We start from the raw sequence: 22,920 nt of genomic DNA on the forward strand, positions 1-22,920 counted from the left end.
AATTTAATCTTTAAGTCATTAAAAGAAATCCAAGAGAAATAAAAACGACCTTGATACAAATTGAATCTACAGCCAAATTTAATCAGTACAGTATGGGTTCAGTGCTTGCCATCAGATATTACAACATAGTTTTTATGATGCGTTTCGTCTAATGTGCCATCAGAAAATAAATTTATCAATTTACAATTAAAATGTGAAACGTAAAGGGGCCTGAATAAAGGGATTGAATACTATAGACACTCACTCTGTCGTATGGCTACTGTACAGTAAAACTAATCTACGCAATTAGAAAAAACATTTACACCAACTGCTTATCACTTGACACAGCATTAAAAACAAGGAAGTCCAAGCACCAAATTTACAACCAACATCAAGCCGTTTTAACTCTTTCAAAACTTAAGTTACATTATAATGTTTCAACTACGGTATTGAGTAGGGCTGCACGATGTGTCGTTTAAGCATCGATATCGCGATGTACAAATTCACGATAGTCACATTGCAGGATGTGCGATGTAGGCTGTCGTAGTTGATCCGTTATTCATTAACTGTATGGGCAGCTGCTCCCCGGCCCTTGACGAATGTGATTCGCGGATTAATTGCACAGTTTAAGTCCTAGCAGTTTAACACAGCGCATAAGAACGAGCAGAGAGAGAGAAAGAGCACGAGAGAGAGAGAGAGAGAGAGAGAGAGAGAGAGAGAGAGAGAGAGAGAGAGAGAGAAGAGCACGAGAGAGAGAGAGAGAGAGAGAGAGAGAGAGAGAGAGAGAGAGAGAGAGAGAGAGAGAGAGAGAAAGAGCACGAGAGAGAGAGAGAGAGAGAGAGAGAGAGAGAGAGGGCCCAGCCACGCGCTCACGCCCACCTTCACCGTCTTCAAACAACACAAGCGTCGTCTTGCTCTCTCCCTCGCGCAAATTTATCAAAATCAAAAAACGATGTCGGAAAAAAAAATTATAATTCTATGACGTGTTCTGTGTTGTCAAATCTTGTTTATTAAATTAATAGCAGTAACTGCACAATAAGTAGCCTACATTCAATACAAACACAGATGGTACAGACATCAGCATTTAACTTTTGTTTTTGAATTGGGTTGAAACTACAGAGAACTGGCCTTAAATAAAAGATTAACTGTAACCATGTGAAATTAAAGGTAACAACTGCATAGTTCTACAGTCCAAACAACACAATCAACACACATTCAATAAGATGTTTCTTGATCAGCATTCAGTATTTTAGTTTTTAAATTTGGTTTTAAGTTAAAAAAAAAAAAGGTCTTTACCAGTGAGACTAAATAAAAGTATGCTATATAAATACATTTTCCAAAATGTTAAAATCAAATAATGTTTGTGCGAATAAAACAAAGATGCAAAGGGTTTCATTCATCCAATAATAATAATAATTAAAAAATAAATAGGATAATGATTCACATCTATATTTTTTTTACTTGAGCCAGTGAAAAATAAATAACTTGTTGACTCAAGTAAAAAAAATATAGATGTGAATCATTACCCTAAAATATTTTAATTAGATGAAATACTTTTTTTCAGTGTGCTACAGCAGATGATTTTTAAATTAAATTAAGTCTATTTTAGGGTAAAATAAAAATAATCATCCTAATTCAGAACTGAAGTTTATTTCTGGCTTTTCAAACATGAATGCAAGTTCTAATAATAATAATAAAAAGTAAAATAAATAAATAAAAAATAATTCTGTTTTGTCACAGTTTAGTCCGTTTCGTTTCTCATCCAACACGTGAGAAGTTGAGCTGAACATCTCTTCACGGTCTACTTGTGTTCAGGGCACGGACAGATACAGTATACACTCACGCAGCTTCAGTGTGCAGGAAAGGCTCTTATTTGTGCGGCAGTACAACAGCGGCTGTTCACTTCCTGCCATCTGTGCCTCAGACATGAAGCTCTGCATTTCCGGTACTGATCGACTGCCTGTGTCCTGCGCACAGATTTCGAAATACTCTTCCACACAAATTACATAGCAAACGATTACAATGTAGTCTGTGCACGCGAGCGCACTTCCGGAAAAATCGGCCGGAAAAACACCAAAAACGGGTGATTGCGTATTTTAAGCAAAAACCGGCCGGTTCCGATTAATGGCCGGTCAACCGGTGCATCCCTACTGTGAAGTAACATTACCAAACAATGAACAGCTGTGTTTAAGATAACTAAGATAAACAAAGATTAAAAAATATAGTAACACAAGTATTGCTCATGGTAAGTTCATGTTAGTTAATGTTAACAATTCAAACCATATCCTAAAGTTACAAACAAATAATTTACTCTAATTTAAACAATACTCTGATGTTTAAATCATTTAAAATGAGAATGTATGTGTGCTCATGCCATTTTTGTTTGTAAGAAAAAATTAGATTAGATATCATATCGCAATATATATCGCAGAAAAATAAGATATCGCAATGTCCTTTTTCCCCAATATCGTGCAGCCCTAGTATTGAGACCAAAAAAAAAATATTATAATTCAACTAAAACGCAAAAACGGAATCAACAACCAAAATCAACCTTACTTTTTAGTGGTCTTTCTCTCATATGCTGTGATTCTGTTTTTTATATAATACTTCACCGCCTGCCAGTCTCGTTCACAGAGGGCTTTGGGGGCTGCTGTAATGCATGCAATGTAGTCGACTTTTCCAGGTGTAACTCCCGAGTGAATAAATTTCATCATTGTCTCTTCTACAGCCGCAATCTCCACCTCACTCCACTTTCTCTTCCTAGGAACTAATGACAAGAAAATTACATTAATTGCACTGCATGTGTTGTAGGTGCAAGACTGGATTATTTTTATACTACTGTATTCTTTATGATGTTGTTGACTTTTTATAAATAAAGTAAATAAAAACTATTACAGGACAGGTTCCTTACCTGATGTTACTTTCATGACCTCCCGTGACCTCTCTGGAGATCCTTTAGAAACACAATCATATACATTTCTAAATCAAACTACTAATTACTGATAGGCTGTTTGGGGGGGAATTCTTGATATTCTAATTGCATTAAACATTTAACTGCTTGTTCATACGTCTTACCTTCATTCGTGTTTACTGGCCTGCTGCTATTCACTCCTGAAGTGCCTGCTTGAAGGCATGATTTATTATTATTTAACTAATGGAAATTACAAACATCTTAAAAAAATGTGTTTACAAATCTTTACCTGTCTCACTTGACGTCACGTCATGAGAATGATCTGACAGTTCTGTTTCACTCTCCATCCCAGGATCAGGCTCAACGCACTCTGAAATATAGTCTTCGTATTCAGAGATATGCACAGATTCTTCCAAAGTCACTAGGACACGCTTGACAGGTAGTTTAAACTCGATTAACAGGTTACATACCCTGTTAATAGTGTTCCCTCGGGTAATCTGTAATATTTCCTGTGGATACGAATATCATGTCCCAGGATATCAGCAAGTTGGTCCATTTCGGTGTCGTTCATGTTAAGAACCCTAACCCTAGTCCATGTTGATTTGGAAGACAACCTGTAATCAGACAAATATAAAGGTCTTGAGAATTCTACACAAATTATATTATGCATATAATGCAATCCCCATTTAAACAAGGTGTCCCCATAAAGACAGTTAAAATACAGGTCAATGCATGTCCCCAGAAGGTATCAAATATCATCACTTGTTCGTTCTATCCTCAATTTACACATGAGCACAACAGCAGAAATAATAGCCTACAATTTGATGTTGGCCGAGCATGAGTTGGGGTAATTTCTTGTAATTCTCATCATGACATTACGATAAATAATCTTACTGTGGTTTTGTCTCTTACAAAGAGATCATTAGAGACATATTGGTTTAACGTTTAGACATTATACAGTTGTATGCAGAGCAGTACACAATCAAAATATTTCTTGGCGAGTCGTATACCTTTTAAATAGTGTTGTCACGGTACCCAAATTTCAGTATTTGATACCGATACCAGTGAAAATCCATGGTTCTCGGTACCAAAGCAAAACACAAAAATATGCCAATTAAAAAAATATATATATTAATAAAATAATAAAAATAAAACCAATGCCATTTATACTTATTTACAATTGTGTTTAAAATTTTTCTACAGGTTATATAATTATGAAAAACAGTAAATAAGTTTCACCCAAATTTAATTTGTCTTTTAATTTATGAAATTTAAACATTTTATTTTTGGTAAATAAAGGGGATTTGCTATTAAAATTAAAACATGGAAGAAATAGTGATTTATTTCTTTAAAAAATAAAGTTTAAAAAAATTTTAACAGTAGTAGCAGTATCACATACATTTTACTAAATAATAGTAATATTTAGTAGCACAATGCCTTTATGTAAAAATTAACTTTTAGGCCTAATGAATGCATATTTGTCATTTTAACTGAACTTAAGACTGGTGGTGATGCTTAAGATATTTTTGGTCATTTAGGGTTTCTGTAAGAAAAATAGTAATAGATCATAATTATTATTAAAGGATAATTTTACTATCATACTAATGTATATACAATGCACTATGAATTGATGAGCTGCTGGGTTCATGAATATTAATCACGTTGTCTGCGTTCGGTCAAACTGATTTGCTGAAATCAAAACAGGGTCGGTGCTAGTTGAGCGTCAGCCAATGAAATTGCCATTTGCACATTAGCTCCGCCCACTACCGGAGAAACCGGTATGTCTTCTGCTTGTTCGAAAATGAATAATTGTAAATGAACTCCATTATTTTGACAGGAGAAGACAACAAAGAATAGTTTACATATAGCGTGTCGATTCAGCGTGGTAAGACTCTCGCGCTCTCTCTCTTTGCATGTGTGAGAAACAGCGCTATCAGTAAAGCGACGGTGAGTCGTGCGCCTTCACACAGAGTTTACAGAGCATCAAATACAGGTGCGCTGTGCGTCCATTGAGATGAACTGAAAAGTTCAGATCGCTTGATGGAGAGAGAACTCTGAAGCTCAGATGCTGAAATTAATACAAGCGTCATGCGCTTCAGTCCATGTAGTAAACAAACCCACACGTCTCTGCCATTCATTGATTCACACAGAGACGCGCAGAACACGGATTTTTTTGCGGCTTAACATTTACAGATACTGGTCCATACGGAGATTTGATTTGATTAATTTACGCTAACTTTGACAAATTCCATGACTGTCCATATTAAAATGTAAGTTTCATTTTCATGACTGGATTTTGAGATTCCATCCTCGTTTTCTGCTTCACGGAAATCATAGCGCTGAACCGGGTTTGAACGAGACCTCGGTACTACCAATACTTAAAGAAACCTGGTACAGTCACATTTTTTAAAATTTTGTACCGACTTGGTACCAAAGTACCGGGTCTTTTGACAACACTACTTTTAAACCCTGTCACAGTTAAATGTGATCTTCAGACCACAAACTTTCAAGAATAGGGAGTTAAAAAGGTAGATATTTTATGTAACCCTAATGGACAGACTTTGGACAGGCAAGTAATTAATGTTGTTACTTACAAATACACTCCGTTCTTTCCAGTGGTGGTACACATTCGCTGGTTGGAGATGCATGGTCAATTTCTGACCATACCTGTAATAAAAAATAATTATCATTTGAGGCTATGAAATTACAAAACAGATAAGGCACTTTATTGAGACTGAATAACAGTATTACAAAACAAAAACAAGGGGAAACAACACTTTTCCTTTTGCTAGAAATTATTAGGGCCAACATATTTTATTGTTTTTGCTCTGTACACAAGCACAGTGGATTTAAAATAAAGACCTGAGGTTATTACCAACTTCTGTTTAGAGAATGTTTCTATCCATCTTTTATGGACAGTGTATGAGGGTAGCCATTTTAAATACATGGTCTCCAAATTTCAGCGGACAAAGTAATTAGACGAACAATATTTTAGGATTTATAATGGTTTTTACTGACGGATGTACCCAATGAACTATATAGGAAAACTGCTACGGTGCACCTTATAGTTTGCAAAAAACAGTAGGAGGATCATAATAGTTTTTAGTTGTATAAATAAACAAAAATTGTATCAGCAAGAAATTACATACGAGTTCCAATGGTTATCCTTAAGAGGACTAGGATTCCATCCTCACTAAGCCAAAGTGTCCCCATAAGGACAGTTAAAATACAGGTCAATGTCCCCAGAAGCTATCATAAATACTCATTACTACCTATTAGGTTTAAGTGCCAACCAAACTTTCAGGATTGTTTAGAGGGCGTTTGGATCCATCATTTGTGTTAAGTTGTTTAAAATATAGAAACCGATATAATTATATTACAATTTGTCATTCATAAATGTAAATACGTTTCGTAAATGTGCGCAAAAAATCCAGTATGCCCTAACAGGGTTGGGACAAAGCCTGTAATAATGCCATCCTCGCATCGTTCTGTCAAACACATTCTGATCAACATTGTTGCTGGGAAATAATTACTATAATATAATGTATAATGTGCAGCTCTGAAACTAAATGGTTATAAAAAAACCTGTCTTATTACCTGTGTGTCTGTTGGTGAGGGTATCACAGAATCTTCTGCTGTTTAAGTGACTGGATGTGATTCTGGGCCCAGCTAAAAATCAAATAAATAAAAAATTCAATGCTACAGAAAGTGTAGAATGATTTTTTAACTAAAGTACATACAGGTCCTCCTCAAAAAATTTTCATATTGTGATAAGTTCATTATTTTCCATAATGTAATGATAAAAATTAAACTTTCATATATTTTAGATTCATTGCACACCAACTGAAATATTTCAGGTCTTTTATTGTTTTAATACTGATGATTTTGGCATACAGCTCATGAAAACCCCAAATTCCTATCTCAAAAAATTAACATATCATGAAAAGGTTCTCTAAATGAGCTATTAACCTAATCATCTGAATCAACTAATTAACTCTAAACACCTGCAAAAGATTCCTGAGGCTTTTACAAACTCCCAGCCTGGTTCATTACTCAAAACCGCAATCATGGGTAAGACTGACCTGACTGCTGTCCAGAAGGCTATCATTGACACACTCAAGCGAGAGGGTAAGACACAGAAAGACATTTCTGAACGAATAGGCTGTTCCCAGAGTGCTGTATCAAGGCACCTCAGTGGGAAGTCTGTGGGAAGGAAAAAGTATGGCAAAAAACACTGCACAACGAGAAGAGGTGACCGGACCCTGAGGAAGATTGTGGAGAAGGACCGATTCCAGACCTTGGGCGACTTGCAGTGGACTGAGTCTGGAGTAGAAACATCCAGAGCCACCGTGCACAGGCGTGTGCAGGAAATGGGCTACAGAGAAGCAGCACTGGACTGTTGCTCAGTGGTCCAAACTAGTTTTTTCGGATCAAAGCAAAGTTTGCATGTCATTCGGAAATCAAGGTGCCAGAGTCTGGAGGAAGACTGGGGAGAAGGAAATGCCAAAATGCCTGAAGTCCAGTGTCAAGTACCCACAGTCAGTGATGGCCTGGGGTGCCATGTCAGCTGCTGGTGTTGGTCCACTGTGTTTTATCAAGGGCAGGGTCAATGCAGCTAGTTATCAGGAGATTTTGGAGCACTTCATGCTTTCATCTGCTGAAAAGCTTTATGGAGATGAAGATTTTGTTTTTCAGCATGACCTGGCACCTGCTCACAGTGCCAAAACCACTGGTAAATGGTTTACTGACCATGGTATTACTGTGCTCTCCTGACCTGAGCCCCATAGTGAATCTGTGGGATATTGTGAAGAGAAAGTTGAGAGACGCAAGACCCAACACTCTGGATGAGCTTAAGGCCGCTATCGAAGCATCCTGGGCCTCCATCTCACCTCAGCAGTGCCACAGGCTGATTGCCTCCATGCCACGCCGCACTGAAGCATTCATTTCTGCAAAAGGATTCCCGACCAAGTATTGAGTGCATAACTGAACATAATTATTTGAAGGTTGACTTTTTGTATTAAAAACACTTTTCTTTTATTGGTCGGATGAAATATGCTAATTTTTTGAGATAGGAATTTTGGGTTTTCATGAGCTGTATGCCAAAATCATCAGTATTAAAACAATAAAATACCTGAAATATTTCAGTTGGTGTGCAATGAATCTAAAATATATGAAAGTTTATTTTTTATCATTACATTATGGAAAATAATGAACTTATCACAATATGCTACATTTTTTAGAAGGACCTGTACAATTGTAAACTGCAAAAAAAAAAAAAAAAATGTTTTTTTAAAAGTGATCATTTTTGTTATGTACATGCAATGATTTTCTGTTCTCTACATTTATAATTAGTAGTCACTTCTCTAAAGTAATGATCCAATTTATTTGAATTGCGATGTGATTGTATTAGAATTTAGACATGGACCAGAACAGATTAATAATCTAGTTTAATATATAATTGCAAAAATGAATGCAAGTTATGAAGTATGAATGGGTCTCAAGTATCAAACAAACATTGAAAGAGTTGCCTTTTAAACTGTTACAAAAATCAGTCAAGATAAACTTAATGAACTCTCCAAACTTTTATGAACTGTGGCCATCATCTATACTTTCTTACCTTGGAATTGGAGTGGGACACATTCCCATCTTCTGCAGAGCTGGAATATGTGTCCATGTTGTGAAGGAAGGCAACCTGTAATCAGTCAAACATGACAAATATAAAAGGTCTTGAGAATTCTACACAAATTATATTATGCATATAATGCAATCCCCACTTAAACAAGGTGTCCCCATAAAGACAGTTAAAATACAGGTCAATGTCCTCAGAAGGTTTCATGGAAATAATGCAATCCCCACTTAAACAAGGTGTCCCCATAAAGACAGTTAAAATACAGGTCAATGCATGTCCCCAGAAGGTATCAAATATCATCACTTGTTCGTTCTATCCTCAATTTACACATGAGCACAACAGCAGAAATAATAGCCTACAATTTGATGTTGGCCGAGCATGAGTTGGGGCAATTTCTTGTAATTCTCATCATGACATTACGATAAATAATCTTACTGTGGTTTTGTCTCTTACAAAGAGATCATTAGAGACATATTGGTTTAACGTTTAGACATTATACAGTTGTATGCAGAGCAGTACACAATCAAAATATTTCTTGGCGAGTCGTATACCTTTTAAATAGTGTTGTCACGGTACCCAAATTTCAGTATTTGATACCGATACAAGTGAAAATCCATGGTTCTCGGTACCAAAGCAAAACACAAAAATATGCCAATTAAAAATATATATATATTAATAAAATAATATAAATAAAACCAATGCCATTCTTTATACTTATTTACAATTGTGTTTAAAATTTTTCTACAGGTTATATAATTATGAAAAACAGTAAATAAGTTTCACCCAAATTTAATTTGTCTTTTAATTTATGAAATTTAAACATTTTATTTTTGGTAAATAAAGGGGATTTGCTATTAAAATTAAAACATGGAAGAAATATTGTGATTTATTTCTTAAAAAAATAAAGTTTAAAAAATTTTAACAGTAGTAGCAGTATCACATACATTTTACTAAATAATAGTAATATTTAGTAGCACAATGCCTTTATGTAAAAATTAACTTTTAGGCCTAATGAATGCATATTTGTCATTTTAACTGAACTTAAGACTGGTGGTGATGCTTAAGATATTTTTGGTCATTTAGGGTTTCTGTAAGAAAAATAGTAATAGATCATAATTATTATTAAAGGATAATTTTACTATCATACTAATGTATATACAATGCACTATGAATTGATGAGCTGCTGGGTTCATGAATATTAATCACGTTGTCTGCGTTCGGTCAAACTGATTTGCTGAAATCAAAACAGGGTCGGTGCTAGTTGAGCGTCAGCCAATGAAATTGCCATTTGCACATTAGCTCCGCCCACTACCGGAGAAACCGGTATGTCTTCTGCTTGTTCGAAAATGAATAATTGTAAATGAACTCCATTATTTTGACAGGAGAAGACAACAAAGAATAGTTTACATATAGCGTGTCGATTCAGCGTGGTAAGACTCTCGCGCTCTCTCTCTTTGCATGTGTGAGAAACAGCGCTATCAGTAAAGCGACGGTGAGTCGTGCGCCTTCACACAGAGTTTACAGAGCATCAAATACAGGTGCGCTGTGCGTCCATTGAGATGAACTGAAAAGTTCAGATCGCTTGATGGAGAGAGAACTCTGAAGCTCAGATGCTGAAATTAATACAAGCGTCATGCGCTTCAGTCCATGTAGTAAACAAACCTGCACGTCTCTGCCATTCATTGATTCACACAGAGACGCGCAGAACACGGATTTTTTTGCGGCTTAACATTTACAGATACTGGTCCATACGGAGATTTGATTTGATTAATTTACGCTAACTTTGACAAATTCCATGACTGTCCATATTAAAATGTAAGTTTCATTTTCATGACTGGATTTTGAGATTCCATCCTCGTTTTCTGCTTCACGGAAATCATAGCGCTGAACCGGGTTTGAACGAGACCTCGGTACTACCAATACTTAAAGAAACCTGGTACAGTCACATTTTTTAAAATTTTGTACCGACTTGGTACCAAAGTACCGGGTCTTTTGACAACACTACTTTTAAACCCGGTCACAGTTAAATGTGATCTTCAGACCACAAACTTTCAAGAATAGGGAGTTAAAAAGGTAGATATTTTATGTAACCCTAATGGACAGACTTTGGACAGGCAAGTAATTAATGTTGTTACTTACAAATACACTCCGTTCTTTCCAGTGGTGGTACACATTCGCTGGTTGGAGATGCATGGTCAATTTCTGACCATACCTGTAATAAAAAATAATTATCATTTGAGGCTATGAAATTACAAAACAGATAAGGCACTTTATTGAGACTGAATAACAGTATTACAAAACAAAAACAAGGGGAAACAACACTTTTCCTTTTGCTAGAAATTATTAGGGCCAACATATTTTATTGTTTTTGCTCTGTACACAAGCACAGTGGATTTAAAATAAAGACCTGAGGTTATTACCAACTTCTGTTTAGAGAATGTTTCTATCCATCTTTTATGGACAGTGTATGAGGGTAGCCATTTTAAATACATGGTCTCCAAATTTCAGCGGACAAAGTAATTAGACGAACAATATTTTAGGATTTATAATGGTTTTTACTGACGGATGTACCCAATGAACTATATAGGAAAACTGCTACGGTGCACCTTATAGTTTGCAAAAAACAGTAGGAGGATCATAATAGTTTTTAGTTGTATAAATAAACAAAAATTGTATCAGCAAGAAATTACATACGAGTTCCAATGGTTATCCTTAAGAGGACTAGGATTCCATCCTCACTAAGCCAAAGTGTCCCCATAAGGACAGTTAAAATACAGGTCAATGTCCCCAGAAGCTATCATAAATACTCATTACTACCTATTAGGTTTAAGTGCCAACCAAACTTTCAGGATTGTTTAGAGGGCGTTTGAATCCATCGTTTGTGTTAAGTTGTTTAAAATGTAGAAACCGATATAATTATATTACAATTTGTCATTCATAAATGTAAATACGTTTCGTAAATGTGCGCAAAAAATCCAGTATGCCCTAACAGGGTTGGGACAAAGCCTGTAATAATGCCATCCTCGCATCGTTCTGTCAAACACATTCTGATCAACATTGTTGCTGGGAAATAATTACTATAATATAATGTATAATGTGCAGCTCTGAAACTAAATGGTTATAAAAAAACCTGTCTTATTACCTGTGTGTCTGTTGGTGAGGGTATCACAGAATCTTCTGCTGTTTAAGTGACTGGATGTGATTCTGGGCCCAGCTAAAAATCAAATAAATAAAAAATTCAATGCTACAGAAAGTGTAGAATGATTTTTTAACTAAAGTACATACAATTATAAAATCACTGTTGTTCCCTATCCCTTAAGCCTATTAATTACAAACAGTAATGTTTAAAATCTTTTCCATCAAATATATAAATAGCAGTAGGTAAATCTTATTTTCAATTCATGCAAATCCTGGTTTACCTTACCCTGGGTGTTCCCAGGCTGCCTTGCGCACAATTTGATTCACGCTGCTAAGGCAGCCTGGACACCATGGACTAAATTCTCCCCTGAAAAAGGGAACCAAATCACAGAACGGGGAGGGATCAGCAAGACAATGACTGCACGATGTGTCATTTAAGCATCGATATCGCGATGTACGAATCCACGATAGTCACATTGCAGGATGTGCGATGTAGGCTGTCGTAGTTGATCCGTTATTCATTAACTGTATGGGCAGCTGCTCCCCGGCCCTTGACGAATGTGATTCGCGGATTAATTGCACAGTTTAACCATCATAGAGTGAAAGTTTATCATTGACAGGACTGAAAACCACATGCAAGTTTAACAGGGCATTTTCTCTCTGTCTTTCTCTCGCGAGCGCGCGCGCACTCTCTCTCTCTCGCGCACTCTCTCTCTCTCGCGCACTCTCTCTCTCTCTCTCTCTCAAGCTCTGTCTTGCTCCCTCTCCCCCGTGCATATTAATCAATTGACATGATGGTGTCGATGTTTAAATCATTTAAAATGAGAATGTAAGTGTGCTCACCCCATTTGTTTGTAAGAAAAAAATAATCGCAATATATAAAAATCGCAGAAAAATAAAATATCACAATGTCATTTTTCCCAATATCGTGCAGCCCTAATAGGCGACACATTGAAGAAGTTTCTATGGATCCAACATGGCATCAGACACGAAATTACCTTTCGATTCAGCTTTAGATAGTGTTTTAAGTAGTTAAGAACAGAGTTTGTTTTGAAAAAAGAGCAACTGTTAAACAATTTCAGAAGCAAGCACATTTGATAGACATTCGTAGCGCCCAATAAACTGCTCTGGGCATTCGTAAACCACGCCTCAAATACGAGAAAATGAACAGGTGGTTACCAGACCAAGTCTCGAATGAGAATTGGTCTGACGTTAGCCAGGCTAGGTTTACCTGCTGCATTTTTTAGAACAGAAAATATTTTACCCAAGTTCTGTCAACGTACAATAAAATGACTCACCATTTTATCCAAGTTTGCCAATTGCAGTAGGAGTAAGGTTCGCTGTCTTTGAAGAGCATTTCGCTTCTCAGCCGTAGATTCATACAGAGTTTCACACCGATTGTGGTGTTTTTAATTTGTCAATCCTGGCCTGCAACTGTTGAACCAAATATAACAATCAGTGTACCAGAAATTATAAAAAAAAAAAAAAAAAAAAAAAAAAAAATGCAATACTATAAAAAAAGTTGATAATTTAATTTGGATTTAAGTAACCTGGAATGGTCCATTACTTCAGACAGACTGACACTAGGGATAAGATTTTCATGTTGAAAACGAATTTCTTTTGTTCTGTACACCAGTACTTTGAAACAATATAATGAAAATACATCACAAACCTTTTAAATGTAAATATGACAGGGTGCCCACAAATAAATGCAGGTTTGGAAACCAAACTTGTCTTTGTTACGGTCATGCAGTATGGATTAGTTATTCGACTAAAGTCAGAGTTATCAAGTCAGCCTCAAACCATCATGCTCATGCTACCAACATAAGCTATGTGTATTAATCTCTTTATAGTTTAAGTAATTACCTTACTCTACTTTATAGCACTGTTTTGATGAGAAACAAAAGTCTTTCCTACTTGCATCAAAACATCATGTATCCACATTGTCTTTGTGTAATTTCAAATTTAAAGTACAGAACATGAGAAATGCTTTAGTGTCCATACTTATGTGGGCCAATATTATGCTTGAAGTATTAATATAGCAACAAATAGATGTAGTAGTGACGTTTTTGGGCTATGCAAAAGTATAATTCAATGTTCATTTGACTTTGGAACCAGACACTGGAAACGTTGACAATCATGAATGCATAGTGCAGATCCACAGACTGACCCAGTCTGGGGCACTTATGCACTTACCTTCGAGCGCTCACTCTGCAAATTATCATCTGCAAGAACAACATCATTTGTTAGTCCTTATTTATACTTTTCACTTCCCTTACACAATAACTAATCAATCAGTCTAGAGTTTGAGACCTGCAACACTGATATGTGTGATGGGGTGGGGGGCAGTTGCTTTTACCTGAGACGGGCATGTTGAACAGGGTGTCCGTGCCAGTGAAGTGTGTTTTGGGGGCTAGGAGAGGAAACCACACAGATGGCAACAAGTGAAATATAGTAAGAGGGCATTTACACTGAGAAAAACATGGGACATCCTTGCAGAGGAGGATAGGTATTAGGGCTGCACGATGTGTCGTTTAAGCATCGATATCGCGATGTACGAATCCACGATAGTCACATTGCAGGATGTGCGATGTAGGCTGTCGTAGTTGATCCGTTATTCATTAACTGTATGGAGCAGCTGCTCCCCGGCCCTTGACGAATGTGATTTGCGGATTAATTGCACAGTTTAACCATCATAGAGTGAAAGTTTATCATTGACAGGACTGAAAACCACATGAAAGTTTAACAGGGCAGAGAGAGAGAGAGAGCGCGCGAGAGAGAGAGAGAGAGCGCGCTGCTGCTAGAGAGAGAGCGAGCGAGCGAGCGAGCCAGAGAGACAGAGAACATTAGAAGTACCATCAATGTTTATAGAAATGTACATGGATTTATTTTGCATGTCATTTTTTTCTTATGAATATATATGTATTTTTGTTTTGTTTGTTTCTATTCTGATATGTACAATGCTTTGGCAATATGTACCTTTGTATGTCATGCCAATAAAGCAATATGAATTGAATCGAGAGAGAGAGAGACGTTTTCAAACAACACAAGCTCTGTCTTGCTCCCTCTCCCTCGCGCATATTAATCAATTGACACGATGGTGTCCATGTTTAAATCATTTAAAATGAGAATGTAAGTGTGCTCACCCCATTTGTTTGTAAGAAAAAATATCGCAATATATATCGCAGAAAAATAAAATATCGCAATGTCATTTTTTCCCAATATCGTGCAGCCCTAATAGGTATTGATCAGACAGCACCACTGCATTTATTCTGCATATGTGGTTCTAATCTTTGTAATATAGGCATGTAATACAATCATTTTTAATGGATGCATGAGTGCAACAAGTTAAAATTTACTTTTTGCTACAACTTTATGTTCTAATTGTGTGTACACAATGGGTCTCATTCATGAAACATGAGCAAAACGAATTTTGTGTAAATCGCGAGTAAAGTGGTTCTGGCGTAAATTTTCCGATTCATTAAAACGTTCGTATTTTCCAAATGTTAGTTGGTACGAAATAAATCTACACCTGCTCCCAGCCACACGTAAATAGTGCATTTAACGTCTGAACGTTTTGCTCATTAATACGGCTGCATTTTAATTCATAATCGGGTACATATTTACACAGCATTTTGAAAAAAATATTACATATAGTAATTACATAAGGTTTGTCTTTTCACTTCGGGGACTGTTCGAATAACAGAAGAAACTCCATTAACAGCATCTGTAATATGCTGCAAAGCTTCCTTTTTTTAGGACCTGATACGCCACTATATACGCTTGAAAATAAAACGTGGCGTTTTGAATGAACTTCTGATAATAAAACTTAAATTTCTGCAGCTGAGAAATTTTTATTTTTCCATTCGCTTTTGAGAAGACATGTTGAAATCCTTCGTTTGGTGTCATAATATGATGCTCATATATAGTTTAATATATATTAGTTTAATGGGAGGGATTTATGGTAATTGAGAATGAGCGTGCACGCGCGTCCCATTTACGACTGATTGGAATTAATTAACACACACACGTCACTATCACAACTGACGTTTACGAAGTTTTTGTGAATCAGGAGAAGAGTTTCAGGAAGTTCTCTTTACGCGCAAATCACTCAGATATTTACTCGTATATTTACGAATGTTTCATGAATGAGACCCAATGGGTGCATACAATAGATAAATCCAAAACAGAATCCACTGTGACATCGGAACTAATGCAATTCATTAAAACTATGGAAATAAAGGCATTTCCATAAATAAAAACCAGTTGGTGTAATCAAACCTGGCATAGGAAATGTATCTCATAAAAACAAATTGTTACTGCTAAGTAAACCAAGATAGAAACACATTCTACTACAGCTTTCTTGTTTGGAGTGTCTGCAACAAATTGCATGAAATATAAACTCTTATCCAGGTAGGTGGCATATTGGATATAGAAACAAAAAGGTAACTCACCTGTGCTCTCCATGGCCAGTTTGAGTCACGTTGTTGACGTCAGTTCTTCTCCAGGTGTAATATATCGAATCGCGAAGAGACAAGTGTGGTTTCTTTACTTATGGTTTTCATTTTGCAAAAATAGGTCTTCTGTGGTCGTCATCAACAAGTCTCCCAAGAGAGGAGTCCTTTTCACATGCATCAATGCTGTATAGAAACATTTGTTTCATTAATATGTATTAGCACAGAGGTTCGACTATGAAGAAGCAGTATTTGATTAAATTATATGAGCAGGATATACCAATAAATACAATTCTATAAGCGACTATTGTATGGAATAATGTATTTGTAAAAGCAAATTGGACAAATGACTCGCACCATGTTTTTTGCCTTTTCTGAAGGGCAGATAACGGTCAGTGCGAAGGTGCAGTGAAGGGCAGATAACGGTCACTGCGAAGGGCAGATAACCGTCACTGCGAAGGTGCAGTGAAGGGCAGATAACGGTCACTGCGAACCCTAACCCTAACCCTAACCGTTCACTGCGAAGGTGCAGTGAAGGGCAGATAACCGTCACTGCGAAGGTGCAGTGAAGGGCAGAAAACGTTCAGTGCGAAGGTGCAGTGAAGGGCAGATAACGTTCAGTGCGAAGGTGCAGTGAAGGGCAGAAAACGTTCAGTGCGAAGGTGCAGTGAAGGGCAGAAAACGTTCAGTGCGAAGGTGCAGTGAAGGGCAGAAAACGTTCAGTGCGAAGGTGCAGTGAAGGGCAGAAAACGTTCAGTGCGAAGGTGCAGTGAAGGGCAGAAAACGTTCACTGCGAAGGTGCAGTGAAGGGCAGAAAACGTTCACTGCGAAGGTGCACTCAAGGGCAGATAACGTTCACTGCGAAGGTGCAGTGAAGGGTAGATAACCGTCAATGCGAAGGTGCAGTGAAGGGCAGAAAACGTTCACTGCGAAGGTGCAGTGAAGGGCAGATAACGGTCACTGCGAAGGTGCAGTGAAGGGCAGATAACGGTCACTGCGAAGGTGCAGTGAAGGGTAGATAACGGTCACTGCGAAGGTGCAGTGAAGGGCAGATAACAGTCACTGCGAAGGTGCAGTGAAGGGCAGATAACCGTCAATGCGAAGGTGCAGTGAAGGGCAGATAACGTTCACTGCGAAGGTGCAGTGAAGGGCAGATAACGTTCACTGCGAAGGTGCACTCAAGGGCAGATAACGTTCACTGCGAAGGTGCAGTGAAGGGCAGATAACGTTCACTGCGAAGGTGCAGTGAAGGGCAGATAACGGTCACTGCGAAGGTGCAGTGAAGGGTAGATAACCGTCAATGCGAAGGTGCAGTGAAGGGCAGATAACTGTAACTGAAGTAGTATTGACAAAGGCACTAACATAAAGAATAACAAACTCTAGATTTTAGACATGGCCCTTGCATTGTAAAGTTGCTACATAGCCACTTCATCTACTTACCACCATGTTTTACTCTTCCACTGAAAATCAAAAAGAAAAACCTTTGCAGACTCATTGTACTCAATAGTTTGGAGCTCTGCCTGCTGCTGTGACAGTAGTTTCCCTCGGTACTCCACAACAAAGTCACCTTTGGATATGAGTTCAGTGGCAAAAATACCTGGGGCCTGTTCTTCGTACGTGGCTAACTCAGTTAGCTGGATTTGATTGTTGACGATTTGGCGTGATCTTGGATCGTTTGGTTCTTCGAAGCTCATTCCGGAGCTGCTGTCATAGCAACAGGTCCGTTAGCTTAAACCTGCTCGGGAGCAGCTTATTTCATGTAAACAGGATTAGATCGCTTCTTTTCAACCAGAACTGATACTCAAAATATGTCTGCTAGCACCGCTAGTTTATTACAAGAGTATCGTACTGATCCAGGGACAATAATTTAAGATAATAATCATTAAAAAAAAATATTTAAAGGGGTCATGAAATGAGAAACCAAATTTGCCTTGATCTTTTGGAATATAAGAGGTCTTTGTACCATTAAAACGTCCTGCAAGTTTCATAGCTTAAGACGTCCTCCCCATTATAAACGAGCCATTTATTTAATCAAGCTCTAAATACAGCTCGTTCTGGATCCATGGTAAGAAGTGACGTCACGGTGCGAAGTGACGTTCCAACCATTTGCATATGACCGCCTCCAGCACAAGACAACTACGCTCATTTCGGATCGTTGTCGCGCTGCGCGCCTCACAAGTGTTCAGTCGACGGACAGCGAGTGGGTCTGTGTACAGGAAAATTACAATGCCACGCAGATGTGCTGTTCCTGGCTGTGGACAAACAACATCTTTGAATACGCTGCCGAAAGATCCTGACGTCAAGGAAAAATGGATGCAGTTTATTTGTATAAGAGAATCTTGAAAATATGTCGCCTTTCTAGTAGGCCTACATGTAATAGAAGATTAAAAATGTTGCCTTATCAATGCTGCATCTTCAAATATGGACTGTGCATGCATTTTTGTCCGCAGTACACCCTATCATTTCATTGAAATTAGGTAAATAATGTTGAACTGTTAGCATATTAAACTATAGAATAATTATGCAACAATAAACCGTTTTCAAGTGTCTCGGGTTACAATTTTTTTATTAATTCAAAATAGTTTCACTTTCCATGTGGACACGGGCTGATCCAGTCTTCGTTGTTGTGGTGATGGTTCATTTTCCTCTGATTCCTCATCTGATTCCGGCTCAAACATATAAGGTTTTATCATTGCAAGAGCCATCGCTTCGAATGCATCACTCGCTACTAAACAGTTACGCTCAATCCGCAAATGTTCCGTCAAATGTCGTTAGCCAATCATAACAGTGGGCGTTAACACTGAACTCTTAAAGGGGAAACAACCCAAAACAGACTGTTTGAATCAAAGGATGAGAAACAGGGTGGGAAAATGTCATAATTCACTACATTTTAAAAGTTTTTTTTTTTTTAACTATAGTAATACTATAATTGCACCTAGGGGACCATAATAATAAAATAAAAAAACCCATGTCATGACCCCTTTAAAAATAATATAAAAATGCTGTGTAGTACATAACAGCCTGCTATAGACACAGCCAGTTTTACTCACTGAAATATTTGTCATCAAAGTATTATTCTTACACACATGCTATACAGATAATAGAGTCGTGCATTATTTTGAGTGATGACTGCTATTATTCGAGTGGCTTGATGGAGCGCAGGAGATGCAGATAACATGATATTGACCCTTAAGAAACTTTCATTAATGCGGTCACGTAACAAATCTGTCCAAATATGAAATTAATAGTTAATTTCTACATTGAAATAAAAATGTAAAGACTAAACAACTATTTTAAATTGCGAATCTAAATAACTGGGAATCATGAAAAAAATTCTAATAAAATAAAAACATGTATCAATTATCTGTTTTATATATCTATTATAACATTTATGTAGCTTTGTTTGCTTGGCTGTTTCCTTATAAAAGTCCAGAAATTTGTCAAGTTTTTCGTCAGTTGTCGTTTTAAATTATATGACGTCATTACATTGCCGTCTTGCAATCGCTGCACTGCTGATCATGGTTTCGAGTATCGATACATATCCCCTTTTAAGACAACACATGAACGCGCAATTATCTCAGAAATCTCAATCCAGCGATACTAATCATACACAACAGGTGTGTTCGAAGAACCCAATTAGCCGGATCATGATTAGCACGATGATATCATCTTGGATGTGTCATTTGATCTCAGATGTAATAAGCGACGTATGAAGAACGGGCCCCTGGTAGCTCAGTGGTAGAGTGCATGCTTTGGGTGTACGACTTCCTGGGTTCAAATCCCAGCGGCTCCCCAGGTCGCCGTTGCAAAGGAGATATTGTTCTCAATCGGCCTACCTGGTTAAATAAAAGGTAAAAAAAAAAAAGGGTCTGTTTTTACAGGGAATAATCCCTGTCAAACCCTTAGATTACTGCAATCAGGCTGGGCACAGAGGCAAAAGTGCTTAAAGCACTGTGCTGAAGGACAAAATGGTTTATCAAATGTCTAAAAGCTGTTGAATTGTCAGTTCTAATATCCCTGTGTACTAGCAACCACCATTGTGCAGTGTGCTCTTGAGCAAGAGACTTGATCACTGAAGGCATTTCACTGATTCCAGCTAAATCATATTAAGGAGTTTAACATTTACCTTTAAAATTATTGATAAAACGCTGGAGACATGGTTTATCAATCCCCGCTTGGATATGGTACTCCGCATCCTGGATTGGTCCAAGTTCTTCTCTCCATGAGTGAAAACCTAAGTAGCAAGAGACATAAGTTACTTTAAATGCAGTAAATAACCCATTGCCAATTGTATGACAAAGTAGTTAGTTCTTAGCCTGTCAGATATAACACATTGATAGTCTTTATATGGTATAATTGGGATTGTGTTGCCTACATTGTAGTCAAGCGTTTTCTTAAACTACCAGTGAAAATCAATGATTTCAAGCATTTAAAGATGTTTGAAGTTGTTCTACGACATAAAACACCTATACAGTAGGTCCATTATAATGTTTAAATAATTTAAATGAACATTCAGTTATTTAAAAATGGTCTAATTAGTTTTACTACGGATAATTAATGTAGTTACCCCTGATGGCAGCTTTTCTCCCGCCATACAACCTAACCACGCTGTAGTGCGGAAGTGCTATGACAACTGATCCTATACTCTATTTAACTTGCTAATTGTCATAGTAGTCCATCCTAACCATAGACAGTAAAAGAAATGGACACAGCGACCCCATTGGAACTCAATTGAGACAAATGAAGCCCAGTTTTAGCGTTTTTTAGCACTTCCGTTTCTGACGCGCAGACTCAAACGAAGCTTGACGACGTCAGCAACCTGTCTGCCAGATGTAAATCTTCTAGTAGCTGTGTGTGCAAACTGCCATCGTTAATCTTGCAGAGACGGCGAGCTCGAGCGGGGAGTTCTTTGGCGTGAGTGAGCAGGAGTAAGTATTCTGATTAATTATTTTGTATAGTATTTTAAAATGTAACGCCAGTACGCCATATTAAGTTAATTGCCTGCGAGCTTCTCCTCCTGTCTGTACGGTAATGCGACATAGAGCCGAGTGGTTATGACGCAATCGTTAGCCTATTTTTTACAAAAACTGTTTATACGGGGCCATAATGTAACATAAAAGGTAATGGAGCCCTTTATACATTGTCGTGTATCTTTAGAAATACATAATGGACAAACGGAGTCTTTAAACGCCTCAGATGTAAAGTTATTCGCTGTCAAAGTGACGCCAAAATGAATGGGAGTCAATGGGAATGCTAACGCAAGTGAAGTTCTGCTAAAAGATGGCAGCCCCCACCCGACTTCAACTTCCGGTCGAGTTCCTTGCCCCTTGATCCTAACATACAAGCTAACTACTGTAGTGTGCATATCATAAAAAACATACATTTATCGATTATCAATCAAATGTGATTAAATTATACAACACACGCAAAAAAAAAAAAAAAATAAATAAAATAAAATAAAAATGTATGGCATGCATTAAGCTTCAATCGTGCCTAGCTAATAAGTCGGTTAGCTTGGTAGTGGTAGTTAGCTAAATAGTTTCCATTTACATTGCACATGTATAGGCGCGTTAGTAAACTAACGTTATCTAACAATATACTGACTAAACCCGACTCGACAGAAAACTGCAAAGTTAAAATTATCGCTAGCAAGGCCTGCTTTGTTATTAACATTCTCCATAATATATGGTAGTGGCATTAGTTATGATGTTAACACACGAATTACATTTGAAATAAAAGTGTTTAGCTTACCTTGGAGAACGAACACGCTGATTGCTGCTGCGTTTGCAGCTCCTGCTCGTCCAGTGAGTGAGTCAAGAGATGCAATCATTAGCTCCAGACGCGCGCGCGGGTATAGGTGTGGGGGAGGGGTTGACCATGTGGGGACCCGGATAGTCTTAACCAGGACATACACCGGTCTCGAGTGTGTGTGTGTGTGTGAAGATGGAAAAATCCACAACAATCCACCAACATACGCTTTTGATATTGGTTAATTTATGTACCCTCCTTTATCCAACCGAAATGTAGGTCTCTACAGTTAAGCTCTGTATTATAAATAAAAAAGACAAAATTATTTTGTCATGTTGATTAAAGAAACAATCACGTTAGTAAAATAAACTCCTGCCTGGCAATTCAAGTGTGAGGCAAGGGTTTTAAAGGAGGAACTGTAGGATGGAACACATTCGATTACAGATAATATGAAAGTTATTTTAAATTAATAACTGGAAAGAATATAGTTTTGCTTTAGAGTGGGCACCAGATGAAGTATAATATGGGATTGTTTGCAGTCATTTGAACTCAGAGTTGCAACTCCAAAACAGTGTCAACATGGCACTTTTAAAATAAGTGTTCCCCTCAGTTATCTACAGTGAGGAGGAAAAGCATTTGATACACTGGGGATTGTGCAGGTTCCCACTTACAAACCACGTAAGAGCCTGTCATTTTTATCTTAGGTATACTCTTCTACTCTAATGACAGAATCTTAAATAACAATATATATATTAAAAATATATTTTTGCAGTTTATTGTTTATGACAATAAGCATTTGATCACCTATCAACCAGTAAGAATTCCAGCTCTCACAGGAAGCCCTCCTTTTCTCCACTTTTTATTAACTGCACCGGTTTGAACTCGTTACCTGTATAAAAGACACTTGTCCACATACTCATTCATGGGAGAAGGTCATGTGGTCTGATGAGATGAAAATAGAGCTTTTTGGTCTAAACTCTACTTGTTGTGTTTGGAGGAAGACTAAGGATGAGTGCAACCTCAAGAACACCATCCTAACTGTGAAGCATGGAGGTGGAAAC

The 22,920-nt window shown here is 37.4% G+C and overlaps 1 long non-coding RNA gene across 5 annotated transcripts; it reads right to left on the reverse strand.

Moving 5' to 3' along the window:
* Nucleotides 1-804: 804 nt before the first annotated feature.
* On the reverse strand, nt 805-22,915 carry LOC127934568 (uncharacterized). 5 transcript variants are annotated; one of them, XR_008147795.1, is made up of 16 exons: nt 21,863-22,915; nt 20,238-20,345; nt 16,112-16,297; nt 14,017-14,070; nt 13,854-13,882; nt 12,956-13,091; nt 11,662-11,733; nt 10,659-10,731; nt 8,508-8,582; nt 6,488-6,559; nt 5,485-5,557; nt 3,361-3,504; nt 3,180-3,260; nt 3,055-3,099; nt 2,891-2,932; nt 805-2,746 (listed from the first exon to the last, which is right to left on the reverse strand). It is a non-coding gene; the product is annotated as an uncharacterized LOC127934568 (long non-coding RNA). The 5 variants fall into 5 exon arrangements; XR_008147798.1 differs by having other exon boundaries at nt 3,055-3,102; XR_008147797.1 differs by lacking the exons at nt 8,508-8,582; nt 10,659-10,731; nt 11,662-11,733.
* Nucleotides 22,916-22,920: the final 5 nt, after the last annotated feature.

The sequence above is a fragment of the Carassius gibelio genome, chromosome A18 (genome assembly GCF_023724105.1).
Source record: "Carassius gibelio isolate Cgi1373 ecotype wild population from Czech Republic chromosome A18, carGib1.2-hapl.c, whole genome shotgun sequence".
Taxonomy (NCBI): domain Eukaryota; kingdom Metazoa; phylum Chordata; class Actinopteri; order Cypriniformes; family Cyprinidae; genus Carassius; species Carassius gibelio.